We start from the raw sequence: 15519 nt of genomic DNA, 5'->3' as shown, positions 1-15519 counted from the left end.
TCAGGATGTAGACAGGGTCAGTGGAAGCGTCAACTCCTACAGGAAAAAGCAGGGAGTGCGTGTGAACCCGCCTCGGCTGGGGTTTTCTTGACAAATCAAATCATGTGATTTATAGCACTGATTACAAATACCTCCCCCATGGGGACAAAAATACTAGTACCTACTGTGTGACAGGCACTGTCCAATCATTGTTTCTCGGTTTTGCTAACTTTCACAGTAACTCAGGAGGCATTTAATCCTAATTTACAGACCAGAGACTGAGGCTCAGTAGAGAGGAAGTGACCTACCCTTGACCGAGATCACTCTGTCAGGCTCCCTCAGTGAAGCATTTTTGTTGTCAAACCTAATGCTTAATGGGTTTGTAACAAAACTTCAAAAAGAAAGATCTGCAGCCCTGACCCGTGTGCTCAGTGGTTAGATTGTCCTCCACCACCACCACCACCACCACCACCACCACCACCACAGCGAAGGGTCTCAGTTCCATCCCCAGCCCTGGTCAGTGCAGGAGGCAACCAATCCATGTGCCTCTCACCTCTCTCTCTCTCTCTCTCTCTCTTTCTCTCTCTCTCTCTTTCTTTCTCTCTCTCTCTCCCCCCCACCCCCTTCCCTCCCTCACTTCCACTCTCTTTAAAAATCAATGGGGGGGAAATATCCTCAGGTAAGGATTAACAAAAAAAAAAAAAAAAGCTCTGCAAGCCTGAGGCCCCTCACATTTGTAGCTCCTCAGAACCTCCCATACTTTTTCATGTGGCCTGAATTTTGACTTAGGTCTGGGACAACTGCAGTTCCCTGCCTGATCTTCAATTGCTCATAACTCACCAATGTCAACTGAAGGTCGGTCGCTTGTTATAGCCAATTCAACTCAACAGTAAACAACCCTACAGCTCCACTGTTGCAGTAACTCCAGCCACCCAAGTATGTCTTTGGTGTAAACTGAAAGTGTGCAGTCTAAAGCAGAGTTATATAGAAAGAAGTATCCACTGCTGATCCCTGATTGGCCCACTTTCATGCAAATAAGGACTCCAAATTCTCACCGGTTGGTCTAAAGACCACTGTCCTGATTGGTTGGAATGGAGTTGCTCTAATGGTTCAGTGAAAATGCTAATGAGGATACAGTTGTGCAGCCTGATTGGATGGGGAAAGTCTCAGTCCCATTGGTCCAATTTTGATCCTCGGAGCTCTCATAAGAGTCAGCTCAGCTAGAAGACACTGCAGAAAGCCTGACAGCTTAGTCTACAGGTTTTCCCTGAAATGTAGTGTACATGAAGGACCTATGTAAACAATGGCCCCTAGACTCTGGTTATTAATTTGAGCCTAATCAACTATGAGGAGTCCTTTTCGGCAGGTATATTCTTCTCAGGATCAACATCATCATATTTCTTTATCACAGGTATAGCTCCTCAAAGCCCATTCCCATCATCCTGCCAATCCTGTGGGGTTGGAATGAGGGGCAGGCCAGGTAAGGGCCTGGGCTAGCATTAGGGGGAGAGCCAGGTCAAGAACGGAGACTGGCTGAGTGGGTCAGGCAAGGTCCTGTCCTGGAGTGGCATGGCCCTGGGCTCCTCAGAGCAGCTGTGAGAAATGAACCATAGGATTAAAACAGCTGAAAGTGAAAGCCCCTTCTGGCAAAAACTGGGGTGCAACCCCATGCCATGCCTCATCAACTATTAAGGAGAAATGGGCTCAATTCAGACGTCCTAACACCTGGACAGCTGTGGACACCCAATGGGGCCCCTGTCCATCCCTGCCTTGCAAATTGCTAACGAGCAGTGTCAGCTAGCTCAGTGACGTCCTTCCCTGTTGGACTAAATATAAGTTGGCAGCTGTCCCTTCAATTTCATGGTTAATTTTCCTTTCCTCACAGGCCTATGTTTGCGAATCAAACTCCACAAAATATGTAGCTTCTGGCTCCCTTCTCTTCCAAAAATTGGCTTCCTCTCAGAAGTGCCCCAACTTGGAAACCCTGGGGGCGCCGCATTGGTGAATGGCACGGTGTGGCTTGGAGACTCCCCACATCACTCTGGCGCAGGCTGCCCGGACTCAAAGCAGGTCCCTCTCCTTCACTCATCCAACAAACTGAGTGTGGCACGTCACCCCAGGTTCCACCTCAAGGTGGACTGACCGGGAACCAAAAAGGAGCAGCCTGGCAAGGAGCCAGACAATAAACTCCCAACAGCAGCGCAGTGAGAGGGTTCCCGGTGCCCGGGAGCCCTGGGTGCCTGAGAGTGAGGAGGAAGCCCCACCTGGAAGGCCAGCGGTGATTTGGCAGGACCAGGGGATAAGCATTCCAGGCAGAGTGAACTGCAGTCCCAAAGAGCGGGCCACAGCCCACTACCTACCATGACTGAGTCACTTGGTGTGGCTGGAGTCCAGGGAGGATCTCCAGGAGGCAAGGGTGAGGCTGTGGGGAGGGAAGGTGGGCCCAGATATTGGAGGTGGATGGCATCCTGTAAGAGCTTACAGCAGAACTGCACAGTTTAAACAGGGAGAGGGAGCATCAGATCTGCCTATTAGAACAATGACTTTGGCAGCAGTGTAAAGAGTAAAGGAGCAGGGGGGTCAAGGAGGAAGGGGCAGCGGTGGAGAGGAGAGGAGGAAAGAGGTGTGAAAGAGATTATGAGCCTATTAAGACTTGATGACCTCCTGGGTGGATGTGGAAGACAGGATACTCAGGTTTCCAGCTCAGGTGACAGTGGTGCTAGAGACTGGATGTGGATCAGAAGAATCGGACTGCACAGGGAGGGGTAAGGAGGCCAGCTCACACTGGCACCCAATTACTTGGTGCATGCAAATCCTGAAGTGATGCCTAACCAAAGGAGGGCACATGCAGGAAGGTGTCTGTGAAGCATTATCCTATGATAAAAGGTCCGAGACTATCTCAGTGGCTAACAGCTGTCCACCCACTTGACAAATATTTTGGAGCACATACTTTGCCCAGGATGCAATAAAACGGGCGCTAGTCTACCTTGTGGAGTCCACACTCTAATGCGGTAGGGGTAGTGTTGGAAAGTGGTAAGTGCTGTGTGCGGGGGTGGGGGGGGTTGGGGGGGAGGGAGGCGTAAAATGAGCAGAGTCATGGGCAAAGTGAGGTGGACAAGGAGATGTAGAGGCCTGTGATTTTACAGGGGTGTCAGAGTGGGTAAGTCGAGGTGGGCAGATCCATGAGGAGGCCAGGAGGACGAGCTTTTGTGTGTTTGCTAGTTTGTTTTAATGGGAGGGAAAGTAATAGTATGTTGATAAGTTAGTGGGAACAATCTGATCTGGAAGAGGGAAGGAGGTGGCATAAGGGGATGGAATCTAGTGCCCCAGGGGGCAGTCACCTACAGGACTGGGGGAGAAGGTAGAGCACACGGGCACTCGTGCAGGTGGGCAGCTGGAAGGAGGGGCTGCTTTCATCTGATTGCTTGTTTTCTTTTTTTTATTTTTTTTAAAATATATTTTATTGATTTTTTACAGAGAGGAGGGGAGAGAGATAGAGAGCTAGAAACATCGATGAGAGAGAAACATCGATCAGCTGCCTCCTGCACATCTCCTACTGGGGATGTGCCTGCAACCAAGGTACATGCCCTTGACCGGAATCGAACCTGGGACCCTTCAGTCCACAGGCTGATGCTCTATCCACTGAGCCAAACCGGTTTCGGCTGTTTTCTATATGAAACAGGAAGCAGGTCGGCAGCTGAAACCTAGGACAGAGAGGGAGTGTTGGGGTTTGAGGAGAGAGGAGAAAGGTGTGAAGTCACCATGGAGGATGGGTGCTTGACCAGGCTAGAGAGCCATGATCTGCAGTGTAAGAGCTGACTGAGGTCAGTGACACTGCGGAGACTAGGAGCAACCTTTCCTGCAACATACTTTATATCTCAGTTCACCATCCGGCCATCCCATGAAGTAAGGAGGCATCAACGGCCTCCAATGGCTTGATGAGGAAACCGAGGCACGGAGAGGCTTCCTAACCTTTTTGAGGACTCGGAGCCAGGAAAGATGGCTCTTCAGATCCCAGAACCAGCACACGGGACCCTAACAATCACAGCGCACTGCCTCCATGCAAAGTGCACTAGAAAAGCCAGTCACTATTTGCCAATTTTAACAGAAATCTGTTCCTATTGAAGAAGATTTGGAACATACCTTCCTCCGTGCATATTTTTCAGTTAGCTGAAATTCTGCTCTGAATCTACTTTTATACCATGCCTACATTAAAACAAATTTTAGTATTGCCATTTCCATAAAAGTGAGTATGTATGGTTTTAACTGCTGTGTGTACATGTTTTTGCTGGGAGCACTCAGCAGGGGAACTGGTGGGGCAGTGGAGCCAGAGGAAACCAAAACAGTAAGTGAGACCTTTCCGGCATGTTTCGGGAAGTACTGATAACCCATCACATGAGCTTCTTGCACATTTAAGCTAGGATCTCACATGGTTGGGACTGTGGCAAGAAACGAACAAAAAAAAGGAAGCAAATTCATTTCAAAATCCAAGGCTGTAACCAATTACAAGTGCCCAGCTCACAGAAGGCCCTCGACAAATATTTGGTGAATGTTTGCTAAATGTTTATCTTAGATAAACACTGAGTATTAAGTTTTATAGTAAGCCTATGGTAAGCCTTACAATTCTACTAGGTAAGTATTTCTAAATATTTTGTAAATTAAGTGCAAACATTTTTACATGACATACAACTTCATGCCAAGTCATGTGGTAAATCTTATCACAAGTGATATACATATTATTGTATTAAAATCCATACTACAGCCCTAACTGGTTTGGCTCAGTGGATAGAGTGTCAGACTGAGGACTGAAGGGTCCCTGGTTCGATTCCGGTCAAGGGCATGTACCTTGTTTGTGGGCACATCCCTGGTGGGGGGTGGTGCAGGAGGCAGCTGATTGATATTTCTCTCTCATCGATGTTTCTAACTCTCTATCCCTCTCCCTTCCTCTCTGTAAAAAATCAATAAAAATATTTTTTTAAAAATCCATACTACACCCTGCATCCTCTAAGACATGGGTGGGGAACCTTTTTTCTGCCAAGGGCCATTTGGATATTTAGAACATCATTCTCGGGTCATACAAAATTATCAACTTAAAATTAGCCTGCTATATTTGGTCAAACATTTAATTAACTCATTCCTAATGCCTTTGCAGGGCCAGACCAAATGATTTCAGAGGCCTTTACAATCCACGGCTGGACATCCCCACCCATGCTCTAAGAGGTATTCCTCACTATAATTCTGCCCCATAGACCACACTTACTTGTGCAATGAAACCTAGAAAGCATCTCTGTAAGTCAACTTTTTCTAGCAATTCTTACAAGAACAGAGTAAATTTAGAACAGGCAAGTTTCTGGCTGAATAAGTTTCCAAATAGCTGTATTCAAAAGTCCTGAAAAGCCTTGCAGTATTCACAGATGTACTAACATGCAGACTAGCAAGAGGCTCAAACATGATCATCAACACGTTGTGGCAACCACACACAAATTTAGTTTAGCACCTTTTATCTGTCATATTCAGAGTAACAGTACAGGTGCTCTTCTGAGACTTTGAGGTTGGAGGCAGGAGGAATGCAAGAAGATTTCAGCCAAATTTGGATGTTGAAGAAGACACGAGGAGGAAGTGGGTTGTGGTTGGAATGACCTGGTTCCCATCTGAGTTGTTCTACAAACTCCTTGTGTGACTTGAGCTTCAACTCTATGAGCCCACTTTCTTACACCAGGATTTCCATACCCTTTCAAAATTGTAACAATGTCTCCTATGTGGAGGCAATTTTACTTCATTGCCTTCCAGGAATGACAGAATCCCATTTCTAAATAGGACTTCAGCCAAGACCGGTTTGGCTCAGTGGATAGAGTGTCAGCCTGCGGACTGAGGGGTCCCTGGTTCGATTCCGGTCAAGGGCATGTACCTTGGTTGCAGGCACATCCCCAGTAGGAGATGTGCAGGAGGCAGCTGGTCGATGTTTCTCTCTCATCAATGTTTCTAGCTCTCTGTCCCTCTCCCTTCCTCTCTGTAAAAAATCAATAAAATATATTTTAAATAAATAAATAAATAAATAAATAAATGGGACTTTAAGGGAGTAGCTAGTAAGTGAGAAATCAAACCGAGGTCTCCCACCTCCAGAACTGAGCTCTGGCCCATAGACCGTGAAGTACATCCCCTACTCAGGCTAGCAACAGGTCTGGATCATTTCATAAGGCCATTCCTGGTTTTGAAAAATCTCGAGTGCCCAGCATATAGGGAAGATGCCCATGAAGATGACTAATACTCTTTGGGATTTCATTCGGTGGCTTTTTGAGATTAGAATATCACTCAGGGGAAACAACATAACAGAAACTTTTCTACCCTCTGTCAAGGGGAGTTACTCAGATTTACAGGAGGTATTTCCCTATGAAACCTGTCACCAGTGTTTATGACGACAGAGAGAAACCAAGGTAAACTTGAACTTGTTACCATTCACGGAGTACTGAATTTGATGACAACCGGGCATCATCTTTGGTTGGGGCAAGCAAATGACCACTGCCAAGTTGAGATGGAGAGGTCACTTCCTAGGGCAGTGATGGTGAACCTATGGCATGCGTGTCAGAGGTGACATGCAAACTCATTTTTTTGGTTGATTTTTCTTTGTTAAATGGCATTTAAATATATAAAATAAATATCAAAAATATAAGTCTTTGTTTTACTATGGTTGCAAATATCAAAAAATTTCTATATGTGACACGGCACCAGAGTTAAGTTAGGGTTTTTCAAAATGCTGACATGCTGAGCTCAAAAGGTTCGCCATCACTGTCCTAGGGTAAGGGACTTGTGTGAACCACCCCCAGATGGTGATTTTTACAGGACCCTTGCAGGCCCATGGGGTCTTGGTCTCCTTCTCTAGGCCATTATTCTATTTTGCATCAACACCCAGAACTCAGCTCTCCTGCAGGTGCAGAGGGAAGCAGGGAACCAAGGCTGTGAGGTGGTGCTTCATGAAGCCTGGGGCGTGGAGGACTGCAGTGGCCAGGGTCCTCAGGAAGAGAAGCCACCTCTGCCACAAGGGTCCCTCTTCTCTTCTCCCCGTCCCTTTCCTCCTCTCAGGTCGTCATCCTCTCCTCTGGCCAGGCCCACCCTGCCCTCCCTCCTTGGCTGTGTGTTGGCTCTTACCTGCTGCTTGCACTGTGGTCATGGCTAACTTCAGTGAGCTGCCCCTGGGTGGTGAAAGGGAGCCTGAGGACTGGGTTGGGAAAAGACCCCTTATGCTCCAGCAGAGGACCGGCTGTGACCAACAACATGAATGAGTGGTGGAGGAGAAAGCCACGGGGGACAAGCCATCTCAGGTGGGGTGACCGGGGAGGAACTGGGCAGGGCCGGTTCAGAATGCAGGCTCACAATCCTTCCCTACCACGAAGATTCTCAGGTTCTGAGCCTGGAGTCCTGCCACTAGGAAGAGGCTCACAGTGCCACTTAACCACATTTCACTCTGGGAGCTGGAGAGGTTCAGGAAATTGCCTGTTTAATTCCACTGCCAAGGCAATTCCTGGTAACAACCATAACCATGAGAGGGACCGTAGGGCCAGTGAGTGAGGATAAAATGTGGCAGGCACCAAAGATAAAGTCCCGCAGTAAGGCTTTTTCCTATGTCCATGACTAGGCAAGAATGGCCCCCTTGATTCCAGGAACCAAGCCCTCCTCAAATGAGACCATCATTCATTCGTCCGCTTTTGTGGGTCATTTTCCTTACTTTCCTAGGACAAGTTCCTTCTGCAGTTCCAAAGTAGACCTAACAGAAAGAGAAATGCAGTTCTATACCTCTGCCAGGAGAAAGGGGGTACCAGGTGCTGTGCCTACAGGTATCCAGGTCCAGAAAAGCAAGGGCTTTTGAGAGGAGCCCAGCAAGGCCCACTCTGTCCAGGCCATTCCATTACCTATGTTCACTGACTAGCAATACTTCAGGCTGGCTGCTGCAGGCTAAAAAGTGGGACAGATGTGAAATGGAGAGAGAGAGAGAGAGAGAGAGAGAGAGAGAGAAGACATGGGATCAAACCCAAAACCTTGGCTCATCGGGACAACACTCCAAATAAATGAGCTACCCAGCCAGGACCTGAAGAATAATTTTTTTTTAATTAAATCTTTATTGTTCAGATTATTACAGTTGTTCCTCTTTTTTCCCCCCATAGCTACCCTCCACCCAGTTCCCGCCCCCACACTGTCCTCATCCATAGGTGTATGATTTTTGTCCAGTCTCTTCCTGCACCCCCACACACCCCTCCCCCCCCAGAATAGTCAGTCCACTCCCTTTCTATGCCCCTGATTCTATTATACTCACCAGTTTATTCTGTTCATCAGATTATTTATTCACTTGATTTTTAGATTCACTTGTTGATAGATGTGTATTTGTTGTTCATAATTTGTATCTTTACCTTTTTCTTCTTCTTCCTCTTCTTAAAGGATACCTTTCAGCATTTCATATAATGCTGGTTTGGTGGTGATGAACTCCTTTAGCTTTTTCTTATCTGTAAAGCTCTTTATCTGACCTTCAATTCTGAATGATAGCTTTGCTGGGTAAAGTAATCTTGGTTGTAGGTTCTTGCTATTCATCACTTTGAATATTTCTTGCCACTCCCTTCTGGCCTGCATAGTTTCTGTTGAGAAATCAGCTGGCAGTCGTACTTCCTTGTAGGTAACTGAGTTTTTCTCTTGCTGCTTTTAAGATTCTCTCTTTGTCTTTTGCTCTTGGCATTTTAATTATGATGTGTCTTGGTGTGGTCCTCTTTGGATTCCTTTTGTTTGGGGTTCTCTGTGCTTCCTGGACTTGGAGGTCTATTTCTTTCACCAGGTAGGGGAAGTTTTCTGTCATTATTTCTTCAAATAGGTTTTCAATATCTTGCTCTCTCTCTTCTTCTGGCACCCCCATAATTCGGATGTTGGTACGCTTGAAGTTGTCCCAGAGGCTCCTTACACTATCTTCATATTTTTGGATTCTTTTTTCTTTTTGTTTTTCTGGTTGGGTGTTTTTTGCTTCTCCATATTTCAAATCTTTGACTTTATTCTTGCGATCCTCTAGTCTGCTGTTGGAACTCTGTATAATATTCTTTATTTCAGTCAGTGTATGCTTAATTTCTAGTTGGTCCTTTTTCATAACCTCAAGGGTCTCACTAGATTTCTTGAGGGTCTACATTTATCGGCAGTTTCTAGAAAATTCTTGAAAAACCTTATGACCTTGGTTTTGAACTCTATATCCAGTCATTTGCTTTCCTCCATTTCTGTCATTTGTGACCTGTTTCTTTGTCTCCGCATTTTGGCTGCTTCCCTGTGTTGATAGAGTGGCTTTCTGTGCTAGGTGTCCTATAGGGCCCAGTGGCTCAGCCTCCTCAATTACCTGAAGTGGACACTCTTGGTGCACCCCTTTGTGGGCTTTGTGCACAGTCTTGTTGTAGTTAAGCCTTGATTGTTGTAGGTATCACTGGGAGGAATTGACCTCCAGGCCAATTGGCTGTGAGAATCAGCTGTGTCTGCAGTGGGAGACTTCTGTGCTGGAGACACCCTTTTGGGGCAAGACTTGTTTCAGTGGGGCTTTGGTGCTCAGGGAGTCTGCCCCATGAGTGTGTCCCTTATGGATCTGAGGAGTTGTAATCTGGATGATCCCACTCTGACCACTGGGTACACTGGCTCTTGGATCTCTAAGGAGGTGCTAATTTAGTCTCTGCCTGAGGCTACCCAGCAGGAGCTATGGAGAGATCTTCAGATTCCTCTTCTTTGTTTGGGGTTTGGAGGTGCCCAGATGAGGCCCAGCTGTGAAGCAATGCAAGCTGCTGTGGGGCCTTGGGCCTTCTTTTGGAAGTTCTGGGTCTCTCTGACCCAGCTGCAGTTTATTAGGTAATTTTCAGATTGCAAAGGGCCAGGCCTTTCATATGCAAAAGCCTCTGCGCACAGCTTGGGTGGGGCAGAGTCTCAGGCGATCAACAGGGTGGAGCAAGCAACTATGGTTGCTCCTCAGTCCTATCCTAAGGGGCCCCGCGTCTCAGTGTCCCGGTAATCGCTGCAAGCACCTCTGAGAGATAGCCACCCTCGAGTTCTGACCAATGCCAGACAGTCCAGTTTCTCCCGTGTAAGTCTGGGTCCCCAGAGACTCGCCCGGAACTGGAGTTCAGAGCAGTCGGGAGCTTGAGACTCCCTCCCAGTTGAAAAAGACAACTGTGTCCTCAGTTGCCAGCCCTTTCTGCACGCGTGCCTCCGCCTCCGTACCTCTGCACTTTACTTCCGCATCTCCTCTGGGTCTCGGTGTGCTTTTCTCTTTCCTTCTAGTTGTAGAATTTCCACTCAGCCAGCCTTCCTGTGGTTCTGGATGATGTCCGTTTTGTCTTTTAGTTGTATTTTTGAAGTGGTTGTGCGAGGCAGCAATTTCCGGTGTTTACATATGCCGCCATCTTGGTTTCTCCTGAAGAATAATTCTTTTTTTTTTTTTTTTTCTGAAGAATAATTCTTAACTGCATACTACATGCCACATTGTCTGAGGAATCCATTTCCAAATCTGAGCTGTCACCTCAAGTTCACGATTACAAGCCAAATCCATACCTTTCATCTTGTTAGTTTCAGTGAAAACATATCCCCTTCCTCTATTTCTACATGTGGGAACTGGGACCTGTAGTCTTGTTCTTTCTTTTTTAAAAACAGCCTTATGGAGGTATAGATGTGTGTTCTTTCTTTCAAAGGCTACACAGCCTTCTTTTCCATCTCGTGACAGCAGATCTTGGTCTCCGTCACGTCCAGTCTCTCTGCAACCCCTTCACACCAACTATCAGAAGAATCATCTTTAGAGCCATGTGCTCTCTGCAACCCCTTCACACCAACTATCAGAAGATTCATCTTTAAGAGCCATGTGCTCAGTCATGGTTACCAGCATTCCCTGCTGTAAACCTTCAATGGCTCTCCACTACGCTTTTGTCTTCTAGCCAAGATCTCGTGCCCCTGCACAAGAAGCACCCACCACACAGGCCAGTCTTTCCTTCCCCCTCTGACTTCCCATGTTGCTCATTTGGCATGTTCTCTTATTTATTTTTATTTTTTAATTCTCACCTGAGGATATTTTTCCATTGATTTTTAGAGAAAGTAGAAGAGTGAGGGAAAGACATAGAAAAGTATCAATGTGAGAGAGACATCGATTGGTTGCCTCCTGCATGCACCCTGACCAGGACCCAGGCTGGGGAAGAGCATGCAACTGAGGTATGTGCCCTTGACCGGAATTGAACCTGGGACCCTTCAGTCCATGAGCCAATGCTCTATCCACTGAGCCAAACTGGCTAGGGCATGTCTGGTTCTTTTGAATACTGCAAACATTTTAGTTAGCAAAACAAGCATACACTAATGTAACACTAACAAAACCAACTTCTTACTCTAAATATCAACATCATGGATTTAACCAACATGTCCATTATTTCCTTTACTTTTTTAAAAATACCTTTTTTGGGTTACTGCTATGTGTACTTTGATATTTTTTCAGGGTTGAAGGCCCCAATGAAAAAGAATACCATCCCTAACAAGTGAGTTAAGGCATCCTATATAATAAAAGCCTAATATGCTAAGTGTCTGGTCGTCTGGTTGGCCATTCAACCAATCAAAGCATAATATGTTAATGATATGTTAAGGCCGCTCAACTGCTCGCTATGACATGCACTGACCACCAGAGGGCAGATGCTCTGACTGGTAGGTTAGCTTGCTGCTGGGGTCCAGTGGATTGGGACTGAACAAGATGGGCTGGCCACACTCTGGAGCCCTCCTGTGTCCCTCCATGGCCCAAATGGTGCACTGGTGGGTTCCCCCGGCCTGACCTGCTCCCTCTCACAATCTGGGCTGAGGGACCCCTGCACTCCGCCCCTCGCCAAAGTGCACGAATTTCGTGCACCAGACCTCTAGTTTTGGCTATAGACGGCCTGATTCTTGGGTAGGGCTGGCTCTAGATTGCTCTTCCCAAGCCCATCAGATTAAAGTTGCATTAAGCTCAAACCCTTCATATAGGTTTTAGTTCTTTGCATCCTGTGTCTCCCCTACAGCAATGCATTTTAAAAGTTTTGCTTGGTAGTAGTACATAACCCATCTTTGGGTTTTTATGATTGGCTATCCTAGTCTTGTCATTGCAAAATAGTGACTTGATTAGCATTGTTAAAAATGTATGTTTGCCTTCTCAGTACTGTGTTAAAATGAGCAAGATCATTTATAAATATGTCTCCAAGAAATGAAGGATTGCATCTTCGTGGTATGTCTTCTCTTGAGGACATCTGGGTAGTGTATTATCTGGGAACTCACTGCTGACCTGCTCATTACCTAGCTTTTGTGTGTGAGCAGCGAGCTAGGCACCTCTGGTTCTCAGGAGTAACCACCGGTGCTGACAGTTCCTGCTCGTTCTGGGGCCACTGACTTTGTTTATTGGTCTCTTGCATTCACCTGTTTCTACTTACACAGACAAAAATACATACACAGCATCACTTTATAATCCAGGAAAACAACATACCCAAATATTAGCAATCTCCTAATATATTAGTTTTCTAGCTACACCACCAATTACCAACAGATTTAGCAACTTAAAACAATGCACATTTATTACCTCACAGTTTCCATGGGTCAGCAGTCGGCACAGCTTACTTAGCTAGTCTTCCCCTCAGGATCTCACAAAAAAGGAGTCAGCCAGGCTGCGTTCTCACCTGCAAGTAGGAGTGGGGAGGAATCTGCTGTCAGCCCCATTCAAGCTGTTGGCAGGATTCAGTTCCAGCTAAGGATTGAGGGCCCCAGCTTCTTGTGAGCTGTTGGCTGCCCTCGGAACCTAAAGGTCTGTGGTCCCCTCCCCATGGCCCTCCCCAGAGGCTGCTCACAACACAGTTGTTTGCTTCTGCAAAGCCAGCAGGAGAGTTTCCAGCCTCAAAGAGCTGCAGCCCTCTTTAAAAGGACTTTTACCTAATTAAACCAAGTTCATCCAGGATAACCTCCCTTTCAATTAACTCAATATGCAATTTTGTGAATACAGTGTGGTATGGTTGCAATAACAGATCACTGTTTTGTTCAGATTCTTTTGTGTGAAAGAACCTTAGTTCAAAGTTGCTGATATGAATACCAGTAATATGCAAATGCTTGCTGCGTGCCAGGCACTGATGTAAGGGCTGTGCACACACCTTCTTCTCACTTCATCCCTCAGACATCCCAGAGAGGTAGGTAGGTGATGTTATTCCCAAAGTTAGGATGGAGAAGGAAAGAAAACAAAAAAGGAGATGTGACTGATGAAAGGCCAGGCACAGTGCTCGTAGAGGCTGAAACTGTCACTGCACCTAGGTTCTCTCCTTCCCCCCTGGATCTTGCTCCTTTCCAAGGATGCAGACCGACTTTTTCCCCCGATTGTGATGACTGGGAGGGCTCACGTGGGCCAGCTCTAGTGGGAGAAAAGGCAGAAGCCTCTGATTCACCCTGATGGCTTTGTGCAGTCCTATATCTAACCTGGAATCTAACTTGTGAGGGAATGGTTGTTATGGGTTATATATTTGCATTTCCCTACTCTCAAATTCATAATCCCCAGTGGGATGCTATTTGGAGATGGGGCCTTTGGGAGGTAATTAAGTCATGAGGGTGGAACCCTCATGATGAGAGTACTGCCCTTATAAGAGGTATGAGACAGCTGCAGCCCCCTCCCCTGTGAAGATATAGCAAGTCAGGAAGTAGGCTGTCACCAGACAGCAGATCTGCTGCAGCCTTCATCTTGGGCTTCCCAGCCTCCGGAACTGTGAGAAATATTTGTTGGGTAAGCCACCCAGCCTATGGTGTTCTTGTTTCAGCAGCCAGAGCAGACCAAGACCTATGGCACAAGGGCTCAGCGAGGCAAAAGGGTGGTTCCTTAGAGGAAAATTAGGGTATTAGCAGGAGGATGAGTGGCTGCCAAACTGCAGAAACATTAGTCTGCAAGTAGTAAGACCTGGATTCTGTTCTGGCTGTGACACTTCGTAGACACTTTTCCTCTCTGGCCTCAATTTCCACATTAGAGGCATTGAATCAGGAGCTCTCCAAGGTCCCTGCAGTGCTCGTGTGCTGTGACAGAGTTCAATACCAATTTTCCTAATTCAGGGTCTGGCACGGCAGACCTGGGGATCTCTGCTCTCCCCCTCTCCCCCCACTACTTCACTCCCCACCCCTAGTCCTTTCAGACTTTGCAGAGCTGACTTTCTGCAATTGTTGTCAGAAGGTCTGTGTTTTTCTGCCTTTACAACTGATAATCCTCATTCCCATTTCAGGCCTTTTTATTGTTGTTAATCCTCACCCAAGGATATTTTTCCATTGATTTTTTTAGAGAGAGTGGAAGGGAGAGAGACAGAGAGAAAAAAATTGACACGTGAGACACATCGATTGGTTGCCTCCCACACATGCCTGATGAGGGCCAGGGATCAAGCCTGCAACCGAAGTACGTACCCTTGACAAGAATTGAACCTGGGACCCTTCAGTCTGTGGGCCAAGCAAAACCAGCTAGGTCAATTTCTGCTTTTCTTAAACTTTCATTTCTTGTTTCTTCTCCATCCTAACCCTGCCACTTCTCTCCCAGGCCAGGTACAGGGGGTTCAAATCCCAGCTCCATCACTTACTATGTCACTCAACCTCTGAGCCTGTGTCCTCAATCTGTAAAATGGGACTAACACCACCACCTGCCTCTTTGGGTCGAAGGGAGGGTGAACTGAGTAGGTGCATGTCCAGCGCTGCCAATGGTGCCTGGCACCCAGTGAGCACTCACATATTACTAATATTATTATGATCTCTGCTTCTCTGGGATTGGGACACTTGGCCATGTCTATCACTGCTTAGTCAGAGTTCCAGAAACACTGGCTTCAGTGCCACTCCAAATGATGAATAGAGGGCTGCTTTCAGGATGATGGACATTACTGTATACATCTCCAGTGTTTGGGACAGAAAGGGCTGGCTGGACTGATGCCAGGCTTCGCGGGCTGGAGTCCAGGATCAGCCACAGGAAAGAGCTCTGGCTTTTCCTCACCAGGCTCTGCCTCCCTTGTAGCTTCATTTCTGCCGCAGCTCCCATTAACCTTCAGGCCTCAGCCTCAGCAGAACTCACTGCTGCAGACCCTTCTCTACTCCATCAGACTCCTAGGCTTCCCCCACACAACCCCACTGTCCCACATGTCCTAGCGACTTTCCTTCTTCCACTGTCCTTCTCATTCAGCCTTACATCAAAGGTAACTCTTCCCGAACGAAGGGGAATAGCCCAGGCCCCTACCCTCTCATACTCTAGGTTCTGCACTTTAATCCCACACATGCTGCACTGTCATTATTTTCTCAGCTGTCTTCCTGACTACACTGTGAGCTCTCTGAAGGAGTCACTTTCTTACTCATATTGGAATTTCCAGGGCTTAATAACTGCTTAACACATAATAGGCACTCAGTCTTTATTAGCAGAATGAACATGTCTCCCTCAATTCCCCAAATAACAGCTAAGTCATGCATTGCAAAACGTTTGGAAGAGCCTGAGCCAAAAGGGCAGAGTCGCAGAGCTGGCCTGCACACGTGTCTTTCTCC

This window comes from Myotis myotis, unplaced genomic scaffold (assembly GCF_014108235.1).
Source record: "Myotis myotis isolate mMyoMyo1 unplaced genomic scaffold, mMyoMyo1.p scaffold_m19_p_6, whole genome shotgun sequence".
Lineage (NCBI taxonomy): Eukaryota > Metazoa > Chordata > Mammalia > Chiroptera > Vespertilionidae > Myotis > Myotis myotis.
Note: the sequence above shows the minus strand (reverse complement) of the source record.